Genomic DNA, 17,141 nt, shown 5'->3' on the forward strand with positions numbered 1-17,141 from the left:
AGACCAACTACTTTTTTGTGTCAAAGACATAAAATACATGTCCTCAAAGATTTTTCTGAATGTCATTTTTTTTTAATTGAGGTAAAATTCACATAATAGAAAATTCACTGTTTTAACCATTTTAAAGTGTATAATTCAGTGGCATTTAGTATATTCACAATATTATGCAACCATCACTACTACCTTGTCCCAGAATATTTTCATTACGCTCAAAGGAAACCCCATACCCACTAAGCTGTCACTCCCCACCCTGTACTCCTCACCCATGCCTCCACAGTCCTTGGTGATCACTCCTCTGATTTCTGTCTCTGTGGGTTTGCAATTCTGGGCATTTCATATAAATGGAATCATGTAATATGTGACTTTTTGTGTCTGGCTTTTCACTTAGCATAAGGTTTTCAAGGTTCACCCATGTTGTGATATGTATCTGCCCTTCATTCCTATTGCAGGGATATATCATCTTTTCTGGATCCATTCATCAGCTGGTGCACATCTGTGTTGTTCCCACCTTTTGGCTATTGTGAATGGCTGCACGCCATTATCTTTTACTTTCCCTCAGCATTACGTGGTAACCAAAGCCAAGCCTTCATTTGAGTGTGAAATGAATCCACCCTCTCCCCGCCATTAGCTCAGCCCAGAGTGCTCTGCTTCCTCTGGATTCCTTCATCACTTCTATAGCAGAGCTAGGACTGTCAGAACAGAAGAATCTAGACCACAAGCCCTACTTAGGTTGACTCAACTGTTTCATTTTCTTAAATTAGATGCCAACTTTTGAAAATTAAAGAAAATTTTCATTACAGTCCAGATTTCAGCTCCTTTAAAAATCTGGAAGGATTGGCAACATCATTGTCTCTTGCCTGGGTTACTGCAATAGCCACTTGACTGGTCTCACTGTTTTGCCTCCTATAGCCTGTATCAATATGGTGGATATGTTAGAACAGAAGTAAGATCAAGCCACTTCTCTATTCAGAACCTTCCAATAGCTTCTCGCTTCTCCCAGAGTGAAAGCCAAGGCCCATCGGATGGTCCATGAGGCCCAACTCTCTCTGACTCCATTTCCTACCACTCTCTAGCTCTTTCCATCACTCAGCTCTGGCTGCCTCCTCCTTTAAGCCTTTGTACTCATTATTCGCTGGCCATCTAAGATTTATCAGTTGGTCTCAACCCACCTGAATCAAAGGAGAATGAAGAACACCAAAGACACAAGGTAATTATGAGCCCAAGAGACAGAAAGGGCCACATAAATCAGAGACTGCATCAGCCTGAGACCAGAAGAACTAGATGGTGCCTGGCTACAACCAATGACTGTCCTGACAGGGAACACAACAGAGAAGCCCTGAGGGAGCAGAAGAGCAGTAGGATGCAGACCTCGAATCCTCATAAAAAGACCAGACTTAATGGTCTGACTGAGACTAGAAGGAAACCGGAGGTCATGGTCCCCAGGCCTTCTGTTAGCCCAAGACAGGAACCATTCCTGAAGCCAACTGTTCAGACACGGATTGGACTGGACTATAGGATAGAAAATGATACTGGTGAGGAGTGAGCTTCTTGGCTCAAGTAGACACATGAGACTATGTGGGCAGTTCCTGTCTGGAGGGGAGATGAGAAGGCACAGGGGGACAGAAGCTGGCTGAATGGACACAGGGAATACAGGGTAGAGAGAAGGAGTGTGCCGTCTCATTAGGGGGAGAGCAACTAGGAGTACATAGCAAAGTGTATATAAATTTTTATATGAGGGACTGACTTGATTTGTAAACCTTCACTTAAAGCACAATAAAAATTAAAAAAAAAAAAAAATGCAAATGCCACAATAGCAAGGACTCTTGTCCCTTTGAATAACTAACTTATCCCCGGTGCCCAGAAGACAGCACGGCACGGAGGCAGGCACTAACAAATACTTGTTGAATGAATGAGTACCAGGCACTGAGAAGGGGCTGCCCCTTTAGATTGCTCATGGACTTGACAGTTGCTCACAGTTCTACTTGGCCCACTTCATTCCCCCAAAGACTGAGTTTGTGACCCCTCTTCTTTACCAGCCCCTTGTCATCTGCCCCCTGGTATTATATCAATCTTTTCATTGATATAGTATTCAAAAAATCTTTAAGTCATAATTACAAACAACGGACGTCGCATCCTACTTTTCTCTTTTTCCCCTCCAGGGACAATCCCTATGGACACAGTAGAAGCTCAATCAACAGTTATGAACTAAGGAGCTTTGGCATTTTTGTCAAACAGGTTTCCTCCCTTCTCTGTCCCCAAACCCCATCACTGCCCTTTGCTAACCACCACTGAGGAAAGCCCTTCATTCTCACTCCTCTGGTACCTTCTGGACACACCAAAATGAATGCCATCCACTGTGATGACTTTGATAATCACCAGAGGACACCCTGCATTGCTGGCAGTCCAGCTACAGACCAAAAAATTTAAAGGCCCATTTTGAATGTGGAGACTTCAGAGCTGCCCGGTCCCTTGTTTTTTCCATTGCCTGTGAACAGAGCTGCCACGTTCCTGAAGCCCCTGGTCTGGTTTGGTGGAGATGGAAATGCTCTCACTGCAGATGAAGGTGCACGTTGTCTGGGACATTTCCAGCGCTGCGGAAGTGGCCCGAAGCCTGACCGAAGCATCACATTCGCTGCAGAGGTACGTGAGCTGACCGATTCCAGAGGCTGAAATGCCTGTGGTCTTCCCTGTTTGCATTCTGTTCAGTTTTATCTTTAAATGATTTACCTTAAGCTGCATCTTAACTCGTCAGCCACCTCAATTTTTTTCACAAGTAGATGGGAAGCTGAATCTTTTTCTTTTTTAACCAAAATTTCTCCATGAAGTTTTTCTCTTTTTCACATTATCCGAAACTTAGTCACTCTCCTTCCCAAAGAGTAACTACACATTGGTGAACATGCAGTGAAATGTTCAATTAATGATGCCGGCTGTTTGTAATGATGTGGGACTGCTCGTGAGCACAGACTCACCTGGCAGGCTGGGCAAAGGAACTGGGCCTAGAAGGTCCTCTTGAAGAACCCCTACGTGTTTTATATTCTGTGTTAGGGTCTTCCCTAGCCCTGAACAGTTACGACTATATTGCTTGGGGAGAGAGGAGAAGAAGAACTGGGGGACAAGGAGCTGGGAAGAAACACAACAGCACACCTTTGGACAAAGGCCCAAGAAAAGATGGGTGTGAGCTGGGGGGCTGAAGAGTGGTAGTTCTATCTCCAACTCTTCCTTCAGAGGTAAGTAGGAGTTTTTGTGTTGCCAAACAAATGATGAATGGAACCAAACACCTAACAATATTGTACTCCTAAACTGACTGATATTTCATAGTAGTAAGATCACATGCATGATTATGCTTGAAACTTGAGATCTTACTCAAATACCTTAAATAACAGTAATAATAAAAACCTACCAACATTTGCTGTAACTTAAACTCTACTATATTTGGAAATATTACATTTATTCAGCTGTGCCCTGTCTGAACAGCCAGTTACCTTTTCCTTGGAGGGCGGGCAAAAATTTCAATCACTTTACCAGTAGGTCTTCATCTGCTTGATTGTGGAAGCTCTTTCTTCTTAATTCTTTTCAGGTCTACGAAGGAAGAAAAGGGACAAAGGGATAAAATAGCGGGTAAAGCCCATCAGAAACCTACTATCTCATTAGTTGCCAGATATCCCAAAATTATCATGTGTTTTGAAATATCAAACTGTTAAAATTCAAGGCACTTTACTAATTTTACAACAAATGCAATTTTTTTTTTTTTTTTAAAGAATGAACTGAACTGGCTATATTTACAGTAAACTGAGAACAAATGACTATCAATATGTACACAGAGTAAGCCTCCTGGGGCTTAAGATCATTGTGTGTAATTTGCCGCTAATGAGTTTTCACTTAATTTTAAAAATGACTATTCAGAAAGTCTGCTCCTATGAAACCTGTCAGAATCACAGACAAAAACAACACACAGACACAATGAATGAGGTTATTATTTGGAGAGCTCACTCTATCCTTTATCATTCAGCAGTTTATAAAAGCAATTCATAATACTGCAAACAAGAAACAAAAACTCAATTAAGCCATCCTCCTAAAAAGCACGTGGAAATTACCCGTTCCATTATCCACACAGTTGTGTCCATGTGTGCACATACACACTTCAGGTAAAATGTAGCTATCCCGCCAAGTAATCTGGGGAGGAGCGGTGAGTTAAAAGAAGTCATAGAATTAGAGATTAACAAACGCAAGTTAGAAATTAAGCAGATTTTCAAATTTGACATGCGCCAGAAGACAAAGAGCAGCAGACGTGGGCAAGGGCACAGCTACAGGGCAGATGCTGTCAAGTATAAAGCACGAGACAGGCTGATTCCACATGAAAAATTCGCCACTCACACACTTCTCCTCCTATAATCCTCAATGGCTGTACACCAAGGTCAGGTGTCAAGAATATTGCTTTGCTCCATTTTCATATACTCTAAAATGGTAAACCAAATATTTCTATAGTTTGAGAGCTTAAAATGCTAATAAAGCATCCCTGAAAGTCGGTGGCTGAAATTCTATGCTATATTTTGAACATTTATTCAAAATTACCTTCACTGGCTTTTAAGTTAACTCCTGGTCATTTCCTTCCCCTCTCCGCTTCTTGAACACTTCGTTTGACTCACCCACAAAATGCTACACAGCAACGCTCAGACTCACTCTTATGATCCCTGTAAGCAGATGTTTCCCTTCCCCAGGTTTCTAATCCCTCCCCAGTTCTCTTTTTTTTTTTTTAATTCTCCAATTTCCATTTTAGTGTTCCTTTTCTGCCTTCCAATTAAAGCAGCTATCTTGCTTAATACGTCTGTCCTGAGTCAAAAATTATTTCTTTGTATCCTGAACATGTTACAGCTACGGAAGACCACTGAAAGCAAGCCACAAATTATCAGGATAGAGACAGTCAATAAAAGACATGTTGCTAGAGACAACTGTTCACTTCCCTGGATATGACCCCCTTCGGAGTCTACTGGAGCTGGAGGTGGAATGAGCTGTCATCAGATTAGACTCTGTGCTTGATCTTATTTCATAGGTCAAGCCACTGTTCAGTTCTCCATTAGGACACTCCACGTTTGTCTCCAAGGCGTCCAAGAAAGCCATCAGATTTGGAGGGTTATGATTCTCCCCCAAGACGGTGTCTGGCTTTAAAAGAATTCATCACTTACTAGCCTGCACACCTCAAAAATGCTTTACAGGAAACCCTATGCTTAGAGAAAAATGGCAATGGCAGTTACTAAAAATAAGCATTTAAAAATAGTAACTTCTGTATTTAGAATAGGGGTCAGGAACCATTCTTCAGCAGGGGAAAAAAAGCCCACAAAAACTACCATATGCTCGTGTACATTCTCTGCTTTGATCTTTACCTAGCCCAGTGCTCCGAAGAGCTGTTACTGTGATTTCCGTTTCACTAGTAAGGAAACAGGCTGAGCAGGGTCACAATTTGCCCAAGATTACCCAGCAAATAAACGGTTTGAAACCGAAACTAGAATCCAGGGCTTTGACTCTGCTTAGTTCCCCTTTTAGTGCACCAAACTGCCTGTAACAGCAACTTAATTTTGTTTTGCAAAGAAAAAGAGAAATAGTTTAAAAAGTAGATGTGGAAAAATTTTTCTAAGAATAGAAACATAAAACTGGATACCTTTTATTCATTCAACACCTACAATGCAACAAGCATTCAATAAATATATTTTTTTAATTTTTTTTTTTTTTTAAAGTAATGGCTGGTTGGAGGTGGGAGAAGAAACAAGAATAAAGGCTATAACTTCAATGTTCCCCAACGCCTGAGAAGCATAAGTTTATTTACTCTTTTATTTTGGGGGGGGGGTGTTACAGTGGAGGGAATGTAGAAGACACCTTTCAGAGGAGCTGCCTAGCCCAGGTGACCCTTTTTCTAAGTACTGTGTAATTCTCAGGGTCCCTGCGTAGCACAAATGGTTAAGCGTTCAACTACTTGTCAAAATGTTGAGGGCTGGACTCACCCAAAGGCATATTGGAAGACAGGCCTGGCAATTGGCTTCCAAAAGGTCACAGCCTTGAAAACCCTATGCAGCAGTTTTACTCTGCACATGTTGGGTCGCCAGGAGTGGAAATCAACTTGACAGCAACTAACAACGATATGTAATTCTCAACTCCACCCCAGTCCTATTCATACTATGACACTCCAAATCCCTCCCGCCTTGAACAAGGCTGGACACATGACCCAAACCAAGACATTAGATTTGTTCACTGGGAACTAGAAATTGGAGCGAAGAGGGTCTAGTTCAGCCTGGGCTACAAGCCCTCAGTCTAAAGGAACAAGCCAGTCAGCAAAGGTAGAAGAATGAACGTGCTGCTCAGAGTGGATCTGACCCAAGAGGCTATGCTGACCAGAGGAGACAGAATAGTCTCTGCCTGGAGGCCTGGACTTTCCTGTCGCAGGTCCAGTACCCCAGAGGCCAAAAGCACTTCTCCTCTCAGGTTCCAAGAATCCTCTAAACCTACAGAATGAAGAGTTTGCCTGCTAACCAAAAGATTGGCAGTTCAAATACACCAGCTGCTCCTTGGAAACCCTACGGGGCAGTTCTACTCTGTCCTGTAGGGTCGCTCACTATGGGTAGGAATAGACTCATTGGCAACAGGTTTGGTGTTTTTTTGTTGTTGTTGATTTCTTTTGAGTGTAAATTCTTTTGAATTGCTTTCTGATAACTACAACAAAAATAAAAACTCTCATGTTAAAAAACAAAAGGGCAAATGTCATCAGAATTTGTTATAAAATAAGATCCTGTGACATGCCCAAGGGTTCAGAAACATTCTCTTTCCCATGGCTTTAAACAGAGAAATGCCCACACTGCTGCATGGACAGCATCACGTCGACTTTTACAGAGAAAATGGCTCGTTGTCTAGGAGTCACATCTCTACGTCCTTTTAAGGCTGAGAGTCTTGTTGCAATTTTAGGCATAATCTGGATCGCCTCTTAATACGTAAGTGAAGAGTCTGTCAAATTAAGCAAAAACCTATTAACCATGATGAAGAAGAAGTAGGATTCACTGAGTCGGTCTTGTCTTGAAGCATAAAAGTATAAACTTTCTTTTTATTCCTTAAACCGTCTTAAACTCTAGGCAGATCATCCAGCTTGGGGAGGGAAGGGAAAGGGCTGGAAGGCAGGCTCTCCAGGCAACGCCGCGAAGCGCATTTTGACTTGATTCTATCTAAGCTGGAGCTCGAAAAAACAGAAGCCTTGAAGGCCAGCTCCAGTCTCTCCATTCCATACATGACAGGACGGAGAACCAGGAGAGGTTTACCCCAACTCGTGCATTTATTCAATAAACACATGTTGAGTAGGTGCTCCATGCCAGACACTGGGCCTGGCAGTGGAATCCACAGTGCACCCAGCAGGGCCACCTGACTCCCAGGGTGAGCTTTTCTCTCTCCATTCCTTCACCCTCAATGCAAACAGAAAGCCCACAGACCTAAAGCTGTCCACGTTTCGTTCATTTGCCTTCCACGGTGACCTTGGGAAAAATATGAACATGTTGCTAATATTGTAAGGTGGGAACGTTCATGTAAAATTTCGAATTCTCAGCTTCTCTTGGAAAATCCAAAAATCTGGCCACAGGGGCCAGGTCTCCTACATGGTGAGAACTGGCTGATGGTGGGCTGTGGGCTGCCACTGTCACTTGCTATGTCCATTCATCCCAAAGCCCCCTCCTGGCTGCATCACTTATTCTCCTGACAGGCCTGTCTCCTGTAGGCAGCTATGCCTGGGGCCCCAAGCCTATATTGTTTCTCTAGTCTCTGCTCCCAAATGAAAAAGCACAACCAAAAACTCAAAAAGCAGATTACGTGCCAACTGTAGACATACTCTCTAGAAATATGAATTAACATGGTCCCTGCTTAGATTACTAGCTCTGATCCTACCCCAGTCCCACCTTGCTTTCACCGTGACAGGCTTTCTCCCTGGCAAAGCAAGACTGAAACCTTATATGCTACACAACCTATCTCTTCAGCGGCACTACTGGGTATCCCCCTCTTCAAACATCAGCCAGAGCTCCTGTGCCCACAGAGCCACAGTAGTGCCTGTTCACAGAGTCACTTCACTGAACACCAAATGTGAGTCTGAAAACACGGCCGCTGAAGAGGGACCCAAGACCCATGACTAGGAAAAGCTTTAGTAATTCCGGGTTTCAGAGGTACATTTCAGTACCTACAGCCAGTCCTAGAGTTTTCCAGACCCTCGTGCAATTCTTCACATGCAGTCTTAACATGTTTTTAAAGCTGCCTCCTTCTTCTGGCAGCTTCTACATACCTGCACACATTCAGTCAGTCTCCTCTCTCCAGCCGCCCCTCACACCCTTTGCCATCTGCAGACTCACGGTTCTCCCATCTAAAGCCCCATCTCTCCCAGGCTTCACTGAGGTTAGCTGGACTCCCTGTCCTTTTAGCTGAGGAGGGAGGTTGGCAAGCCATTTCCCTACCAACTGTGCCTGCAGTATACTACTTCACCATTAGTCTAAAAGAGAACTAAAAGTATAGTAATATTCCCACCATGTCACTGTGCAAAAACCTGGGCAAGTCAGTAGATTTGCCAGTCCATGTACAAGAGCACATGACAGCAGTAGTAGCAGTGACGGCAGACGCTTACACGCATTTACTGTGTGCCAAGTATGGGCACAAGAAAGCCCTTGACTTGCATCCCTATAGTTAACTGTCCCAAGCCTACAATGTTGGTAATCCTACTATTCTCCTTTAACAGAAAAAAACTGAGCCTTGTGAGATGAGGCACCATGGGGCAGAACTGAGGCGGTCACATACTAGAGCTAAGCCTCAAGCCATTTCCTCCACCACCACCTGCCACGGCAATTCCCATCTCTGGTCCTCTGCACCTGCTGTTCCTTCTGCCTAAAATTTCTTTCTTCCTACCTTCCTGGTAACTTGCATCCAGCCTTCAAAACCTAGCACAGATGAAACCTTTTCCAGTCATCAGTTCACCTCCTTAAGTTGGCTTCCTGGAGGCAGGTCCTACAAGGTTCCATCTTGTATCCCTCAGGCCTGACATTCAATGACAATAAATAAATGCTTGCTGAGCTGAACTGGACTGAGCTGCACCACAGGCTCTGGCAGCTACCCATCCTCCCCAGTTAAAACAGGCCTGGGGTGGATAGTCCTGCCTTGCTGAGGACTTGCAGTTAGCCCCAAGGGATAAGGAGCTGTTCCAGCACTCACCCTCATCCTTCCCAGCCAAGCACACCTTCAGACAGCAGCACCAGGGCAGGCGGGAGGGCGGAGAGCTAAGTTATAGTCCAACGCTCCTGCTGTACTCCTAGCTGGGGAGCAGTCTGTGGCGGTGGCCGAGGGACGGAGAGGATAGGGTCTCCCCCTAATAACCGCCCAAAACACTCGGAACCAAACCAGTAGCTGTTGAGCCGACTCTGCCTCGCGGCGACCCACGTGTGTCAGAGCAGGGCTCCCGGCGACCCAGGTGTGTCAGAGCAGGGCTCCCGGCGACCCACGTGTGTCAGAGCAGGGCTCGCGGCGACCCAGGTGTGTCAGAGCAGGGCTCGCGGCGACCCAGGTGTGTCAGAGCAGGGCTCGCGGCGACCCAGGTGTGTCAGAGCAGGGCTCGCGGCGACCCAGGTGTGTCAGAGCAGGGCTCCCGGCGACCCAGGTGTGTCAGAGCAGGGCTCCCGGCGACCACGTGTGTCAGAGCAGGGCTCCCGGCGACCACGTGTGTCAGAGCAGGGCTCCCGGCGACCACGTGTGTCAGAGCAGGGCTCCCGGCGACCACGTGTGTCAGAGCAGGGCTCCCGGCGACCACGTGTGTCAGAGCAGGGCTCCCGGCGACCCACGTGTGTCAGAGCAGGGCTTCCGGCGACCACGTGTGTCAGAGCAGGGCTCCCGGCGACCCACGTGTGTCAGAGCAGGGCTCCCGGCGACCCACGTGTGTCAGAGCAGGGCTCCCGGCGACCCAGGTGTGTCAGAGCAGGGCTCCCGGCGATCACGTGTGTCAGAGCAGGGCTCCCGGCGACCCACGTGTATCAGAGCAGGGCTCCCGGCGACCCAGGTGTGTCAGAGCAGGGCTCGCGGCGACCCAGGTGTGTCAGAGCAGGGCTCCCGGCGACCCAGGTGTGTCAGAGCAGGGCTCGCGGCGACACAGGTGTGTCAGAGCAGGGCTCCCGGTGACCCACGTGTGTCAGAGCAGGGCTCACGGCGACCCAGGTGTGTCAGAGCAGGGCTCGCGGCGACCCAGGTGTGTCAGAGCAGGGCTCCCGGTGACCCAGGTGTGTCAGAACAGGGCTCGCGGCGACCACGTGTGTCAGAGCAGGGCTCCCGGCGACCCACGTGTGTCAGAGCAGGGCTGCACCCCATAAGGTTTTCAGTGGCTGATTTTTTGGAAGTAGATCACCAGGCCTTTCTTCTGAGGCACCTCCGGGTGGACTCAAACCTTCAACCTCTTGGTTAATAGCCGACCACGTTAACCATCTGTACCACCCAAGGACTCCTGATATTCTGCCAGGGGAACATTACTGGCCCAGGGCTATACCCCATTGCCACCGAGTTGATTCCAACTCATGGTGACCCTACAGGACAGTGGAGAACTGCCCCCATACAGTTGACAAGGAGCGGCTAGTGGATTCGAACTGCCTACCATTTGGTTAGCAGCTGAGCTCTTAACCACTTCGTCACCGGAGCTCAAGCCCATGGCTACAGAGTTTTAAAATTCACATAATGTCCTCAGTCATGTTATCCTTTGCTAGTCTAACACAGTCCTTCAGGAAGGATGTTTAAAAAATGAACAGCTAGCAAGTATTTACCTCCGGGGTCATACCTGTAAGATTATCAATACTAACGACAGCTTTCCCTGAGAGCCTGTACTGGGTCAGGCCCTGTACTAAGCACGTCACACGCACTGTCTTGTTTAATCTTCATTATGCCCTATGAAAGGAGCCCTGGCGGTACCATGATTAAGTGCTTCGCTTCCAACCAAAAGGTCCGCAGTTCAAAACCACCAGTGGCTCCCCAGGAGAAAGATGTGGCAGTGTGCTTCAGTAGAGATTTACAGCCTTGGGAACCCTATGGGGTTGCTGTGAGTCAGAATCAACTCCACAGCAGTGGGTTTTGGTATCCTTCCTCTTTAAATATCAGCACCTACCAACAGGCTAGGTAGAGCCCTGGTGGCACAGTGCATAAGAGCTACGGCTGCTAACCAAAAGGCTGGCAGTCTGAATCCACCAGCTGCTCCTTGGAAACCCTATGGGGCAGTTCTACTTGGTCCTGTTGGGTTGCTGAGTCGGAATCAATTTGATGGCAATGGGTTTTTTTTTTTTTTTTTTTTGGTTGTTAGGCCAGGTAGATTGTTACAAATTTTATTCTCTTCTCTAAAAGATAAAGGAAAAACCCCTCCTCTTCTACTAAGCCTTTCTAAGTATTTTTTGTGACAGAGATTGTCAGTGCTCACCGTATCATCTTCCTGGACACACAATTAGACTCAATTTCCCAATGTTCCTTGCAGTAAGGTGTTGCTATGTAACCCATTCCTAAGAGGTGAAGGAAATTTGACCCACACAAAGCTCCCTTGCTTCATCCTCTGTCTCTCAAACTCTGCTGGCCAAATGGGGAGGGATCCAAGCACCCAGAGAAGGGCAGGGCCACAAAATAGAAGATGCCTAGGCCCCTGAGCTTCGCTGCCAACACACAGCTGTGAAGCGAGAGGAAATGAATATGCATCGTGTTAAGCTACTGAGATTTTGGGTAGCTACAGAAATTAAAAAAAAAAAAACTCTAAATACAGTATTCCACCGCCCATCTATCAGTTTGTCCTACTTTGGTGGCTTGTCTGTTGCTGCGATGCTGGAAGCTATACCACTGGTATTTCAAATACCAGCAGGGTCACCCACAGTGCACAGGTTTCAGCAGAGCTTCCAGACTAAGGAAGGCTAGGGAGAAAGGCTTAGTGGTCTACTTCTGAAAATCTGCCAAGGAAAACCTTTCGGATTACAACAAAACACTGTCCAACTTGCTTGCGTGAAACTTGACGGATCTGAACATGCCGGCAATTCTGAGGGGGCATTTTTCTGTTGTACATGAGGTCCCCAGGAGTTGGAGTCAACGCCATAGTAGCTAACTACAACCCAGTACTATTTTTGTTATTATCATCATCTTCTTCTTCACTATCAACAGCAGGAGGTTTACAGAGTGATGGACAGGGTAGTAAATCTTTTATATACATTATTCACTTATCACTAGGAGATAGGTATTATCTCTATTTTACAAGTAACAAAGCCAAGGGTCAGAGATCAATAATGTTTTCCTCCTTTGAACATTTATAACATTTGCTTGCTGAAAGATTTATTTGGCAATTAATTATGTATTGCTATTATACATCTTGCATTGACGGGTTAAGCAATTTTCACTCTTGCAGTTAGTTAATTTTTGTTGTACGTATAACTTGTTTTCCTTTCCTGGATAATAAACTGCTAGGAGAAGGAAGGTGGGGCTTAGATCTCTACATTCCACGTTTCCTCACACATTGCTTCATAAGTACCTTCCGTAAACTAACCACTTACAGATAAGAATGTACTCTTTAAACACAGATTAGCAAATTACAGTTTTAAAAAAGTCATTGCTACGTGAATATTCACAATAGGCGATAAATGGTTTTTACTTTTGTGTTTTGGGTAACAGGCCTCTTAAGTAAATCTGACGGAAAGAATTGGCTTATTTGCTTTAAGGAGTTGTGCAGTATGCCGTTCACTTCCACCCCTTGCTTAATAAGGACCATTAATGTACTTTTCAAATTGTAATTCACAAGTGAGTGTACATAAACACGCAGCTCAGTGAGGGCATACAGTCTGGGATGGCTAAGTGACTGTCTCCCATCTCCTCCACCCCAATAGCTGCTTCACCTACAATCAGAAGCTGCCTGGAAAAAACAAGTGATCAGAAGAAAAACTTTAAGCAGGTAAGTAGAGGCCGATTTTAATTACAAAGAATATTTCCTGAGAAAAAGTCTATCTAAAAATATTAGGAACCAGAGCGAAATGAAGATTAATTGCCAATTAGAAGATTATCCCATTCATAAAAATCAGTCCCAGCGTGACCTTCAGCAACAGGACCGCTGGGCTGCTGAGGAAGCAGCACACAGCCTCGCTGGCCCTGTGGTGAGCTGCAGAGCCGAGCCTTGGGACTGGCCCTCTGTGTGCTCCGCGCCCCAGGTCTGGCCACGTGGGATTCCCTAGAAGCATGATATAGTACTGTAGCCAAACACAAACATGCCCTCCCAGAGTATTTCCTACACTTCAGTAGAAAACAACACACCAGCTTCTGAGGAAGACTCGTTCCTTCTGAGGCCGTGTTCCTAGTCCTTGCCTATCCGTAGAACTCCCGTTTCCTACTCAAGACATTCAAAGAGCCTTATTAACATGATGCAAAGACTGGCTTTCGTATGGTGGCAGTTCACACTAACACATAGGGCAATTCTGTGTCTCCATCTTCACATTATCTAATTAACGTGAATATCTCAACGACTGTTCACTTCCATACCATTCTCCAAAAAGTCCCTCCCTTTGAGGGATTCTTGTAAGATGAAATGAAACACAAATGTGCTTATTTGGTATAATTAGAAAGCAGTATATATTTGGTTTCTTATTCCTGCTCAGTAGTCAATTGTAACATCTATCTCGTTGACAGGATAGGCTTTTCCTGGGGTAATTTTCCCTTCAGCTGCACAGTATCGTCCTTACCAGCAGGCAATAAGGTTAATGCTATAATCAGCTATTACGTCGGCACATTCAACTTTAGCTGCTGTTCAAATATAGCAACAGAGTATAGAACACCCAAGCTAGAAAAATACGCTTCTAAAAATTAGTGACTCAAACTCTGGGTAACAACTTCTTTTAAAAATATTCTTTAAAAATAAACATTTTTTAACATAAATACTTTTAAATAAAAATCTTCTTAAACGGCGAGTGAAAAAAAAAAAAGCCAATATCAAAAGATTACATACTGTACGATTCCACTTACGTAACATTCCAAAAATGACAAATTACAGAGTTGGGGACCAGGCTGGTGGCTGCCAGGAGTCAGAGGTCACGGGAGGAAGGGGAGAGGGCGTGACTATAAGGGTAGTGAGAGGGAGGGGTCTGCAGTGATGGACTGTTCGGTGTCCCAGCTGTGCTGTGGTTATAGGAAACTGCACACGAGATAAAATGACACACAACTGTACACACGTTTCAAGCCAGTACTGACTTCCTGGTTTTGATAGCATACCACAGTTACGTAAGATGTAACCAACAGGGGGGACAGGGTGGAGAGTAACCAGGACCTCTCTACACTATCTTTGCAATATCCTGTGAGTCTGTAGTTGCTTCAAAACAAAAAGTGAAAAAATACCGAAAAGTATGTTGCAATATACAGATATTTCACAGAATTATCTGTCCAGTTTGAAAGATCTAATAATACCCAAGCCTATGCAAACATATCTTACCATCTGATTTTCTGTTTTGTACATAAACGGATAACCACCCATCTTGATGGAGGTGAGGAGGGTGTGGGGACAGATTGGCCTTAGAGCTGCATTGTGCCAGGATGCTCACTGTGAATGGCAGTGTCAGGAACTCCCAACACTGTAGCAGCCGATATCTGGAAGTCTTACAAAGGAACAGGTATGTGCAAAATAAGAACAAGCAGTTAAAGACTTCTAATATCTTAAAGTCTGCAAGATTTTGCCATCAAAAAAATAGGCAGCCATGGAACACCATACTTTAAACACATAGCTTAGAAATAAAAAAATATGTTTTGAGGTTTCTGTATGCTAATCAAGATCCCATTGAGCATATGATTATATGTAATTTGCAAAATACATTATAAGACTTATATGATTACCACACAATAGATTTTTTTTTCCCCCACGTACACATGGCAATAGTTTCTACAGTTCAAACGTCTCTCTGGCTAAATTAATATAAATTGCTGCAATATGCCAATAATAAATAAGAGACCAAAATAATTCTAGAAGCTGGGAGATGCAAATTAAACAAAGGCAATGAAAGTTATTGTCACTAGGGTTTCAGACAGAGATCTTTTTATCACTGATTAAAACGTAACATTCTGGGACTTATCAAAGACACAACTCCCAGATCCCCTGTACCTCACACCTAAGCTGGCTCAGCACCGGTTCATCATGACTCAGAATCTAAAGAGAGGTTGGCAGGACTTCATAAATACCTTCCTGTTCGCCACTCTCTACAGTGATGCAATTTGACCTACATTTCCAATGCCCACTGAAACTTCCTGGGAGGGGGAAGAGGACAGTTTTTCACTTCTCCTTCCCTCTGATTAACTAGGACAGCAAATGCCACTCAAGGGATTGCTACTGGGCAGAAGGAGCGAAGGGGAAAAAGTCATGGCAGTGGGAGATTCCACAGGAGGACGTTCAGAAATACTGCATCCTCTGATCCTGCAAGCAAACTGCCCTGGCTTGACAAGACGGCAGCACGTAACACTTGTCCCACTTTAGGCCAAAATCGGCCCAGGACACAGGGCTGTTTTATTCTCAGGGGAATCCCAGCACAATGAAAGTTGTCTCCGCCATAGCCTTTTTTTTTTTTTTTTTAATTAACTTTTAACTTCAGAATAGCTTTTGCTTTATGGAAAAGTAGAGAAGACTGTACCAATAATCCCTATACAGCCCACACCGGGCTCTGCCAGCTGTTAACCTCTCATATCAGTGTGGTAATCTGTCATTACAGTGAACTGACATTGACACAGTATCCTTAACTGGAGGCCATACTTTATTCAGATTTCCTCAGTTTTTCCTGATGTCCTTTTTCAGTTCCCAGTTCCCACCCAGGATACCACATTACATTTGGCATGTCCCCAAGCTCCTCTAGGCTGTAATCATTTCTCAGACTTTGTTTTTTGACGACCTTGACAGTTTTGAGAAATACAGATGAGGTATTTTGTAGAAACTCCCCGCAATTCTCTGTCCACTGTCTGTTTCATCATTACACTGAGGTTATGGATTTTGGGGAGGAAGGCCAAAGAGGTAAAATGACATTGTCATTGTATGGTATCAATGGCATTCCTCACTGTTCACGTTAACCTTGATCATCTGGCTGACGTAGTGTTTGTCAGGTTTCTTTGGGGTAAAGTTGCTCTTTTTGCCCCTTTTCATTCTTTGGAAGGCAGGCACTGTGCACAGCCCACTCTTACAAGGACTGGGAGTTACAGTCTTACTCCCTGAGTGGGCAGTGCTGTGGTCAGGTGCTGGCACATCGGTTCCAACTCAGCGACCCTGTGTACAACAGAACGAAACAGTGCCTGGTCCTGTGCCATTTGCACAATTGTTGCTATGTTTGAGCCCACTGGTGAAGCCAATGTATCAATCCATCTCATTGAGGGTCTCCTCTTTTTCCCTGATCCTCTACCTTACCAAGTATGATGTCCTTCTCCAGTGACTGGTCACTCCTGATAACATGTCCAAAGCATGTAAGACAAAGTCTCGCCATCCTTGCTTCTAAGGAGCATTCTGGCTGTGATTCTTCCAAGACAGATCTGTTCTTTTGGCGGTCCATGGTATATCTGATATCCTTCACCAACACCACAATTCAAAGTAGTTACATAAATTATCTGGAATTCTTCTGCATGGGAGATATATCTATTCTCTCCTTTTAATTATTTATTTCATCATTTATTTATATCGGTAGTACTCCTGAATGTTTATTTTAAAATTATTTTATTTCTGTATACTACATATTATTTATATGTATTTACATACATTTACCTTAGTTGTTGTTAGCTGTCAGGCCCCCGACTCATGGCAAGCTCATGCACACAGGAATGAAATACTGCCCAGGCCTGCTCTATCCCCATGATTGGCTGAGGATCAGACCATTATGATCCATAGGGTTTTTATTGGCTGATTTTCAGAAGTAGGTAGCCAGGCCTTTCTTCCTACTCTTAGTCTGGAAGTTCCACTGAAACCTGTTCAGAATCACAGCAACACACAAGCCTTCACTGCCAGACAGGTGGTGGCTGCACATGAGGTGCACTGGCCGAGAGCTGAACCCGGGTCTGCAGGGAAGGCAAGAATGCTACCCACTGAACCACCGCTGCCCTCATATTTACATTAGATTGGTATTTTTTTT

At 44.8% G+C, this 17,141-nt stretch overlaps 1 protein-coding gene across 13 annotated transcripts in view; it reads right to left on the reverse strand.

Moving 5' to 3' along the window:
- The window catches only part of ATXN7 (ataxin 7), a 193,780-nt gene that overhangs the window by 146,169 nt on the left and 30,470 nt on the right, over positions 1 to 17,141 (reverse strand). For 8 of the 13 annotated variants that reach the window (XR_010318961.1, XR_010318960.1, XR_002785655.2 and 5 more), the window contains exon 1: positions 3,483 to 5,677. The gene's annotated coding sequence lies outside the window, so the exon portion shown is untranslated. Of the gene's footprint in view, positions 1 to 3,482; positions 5,680 to 14,016; positions 15,603 to 17,141 lie in introns of those variants that run through there. The other 5 variants (XM_064274274.1, XM_064274277.1, XM_064274276.1 and 2 more) reach the window with 4 other exon arrangements.

Source organism: Loxodonta africana, chromosome 22 (genome assembly GCF_030014295.1).
Source record: "Loxodonta africana isolate mLoxAfr1 chromosome 22, mLoxAfr1.hap2, whole genome shotgun sequence".
In the NCBI taxonomy this organism is placed as follows: Eukaryota; Metazoa; Chordata; class Mammalia; order Proboscidea; family Elephantidae; genus Loxodonta; species Loxodonta africana.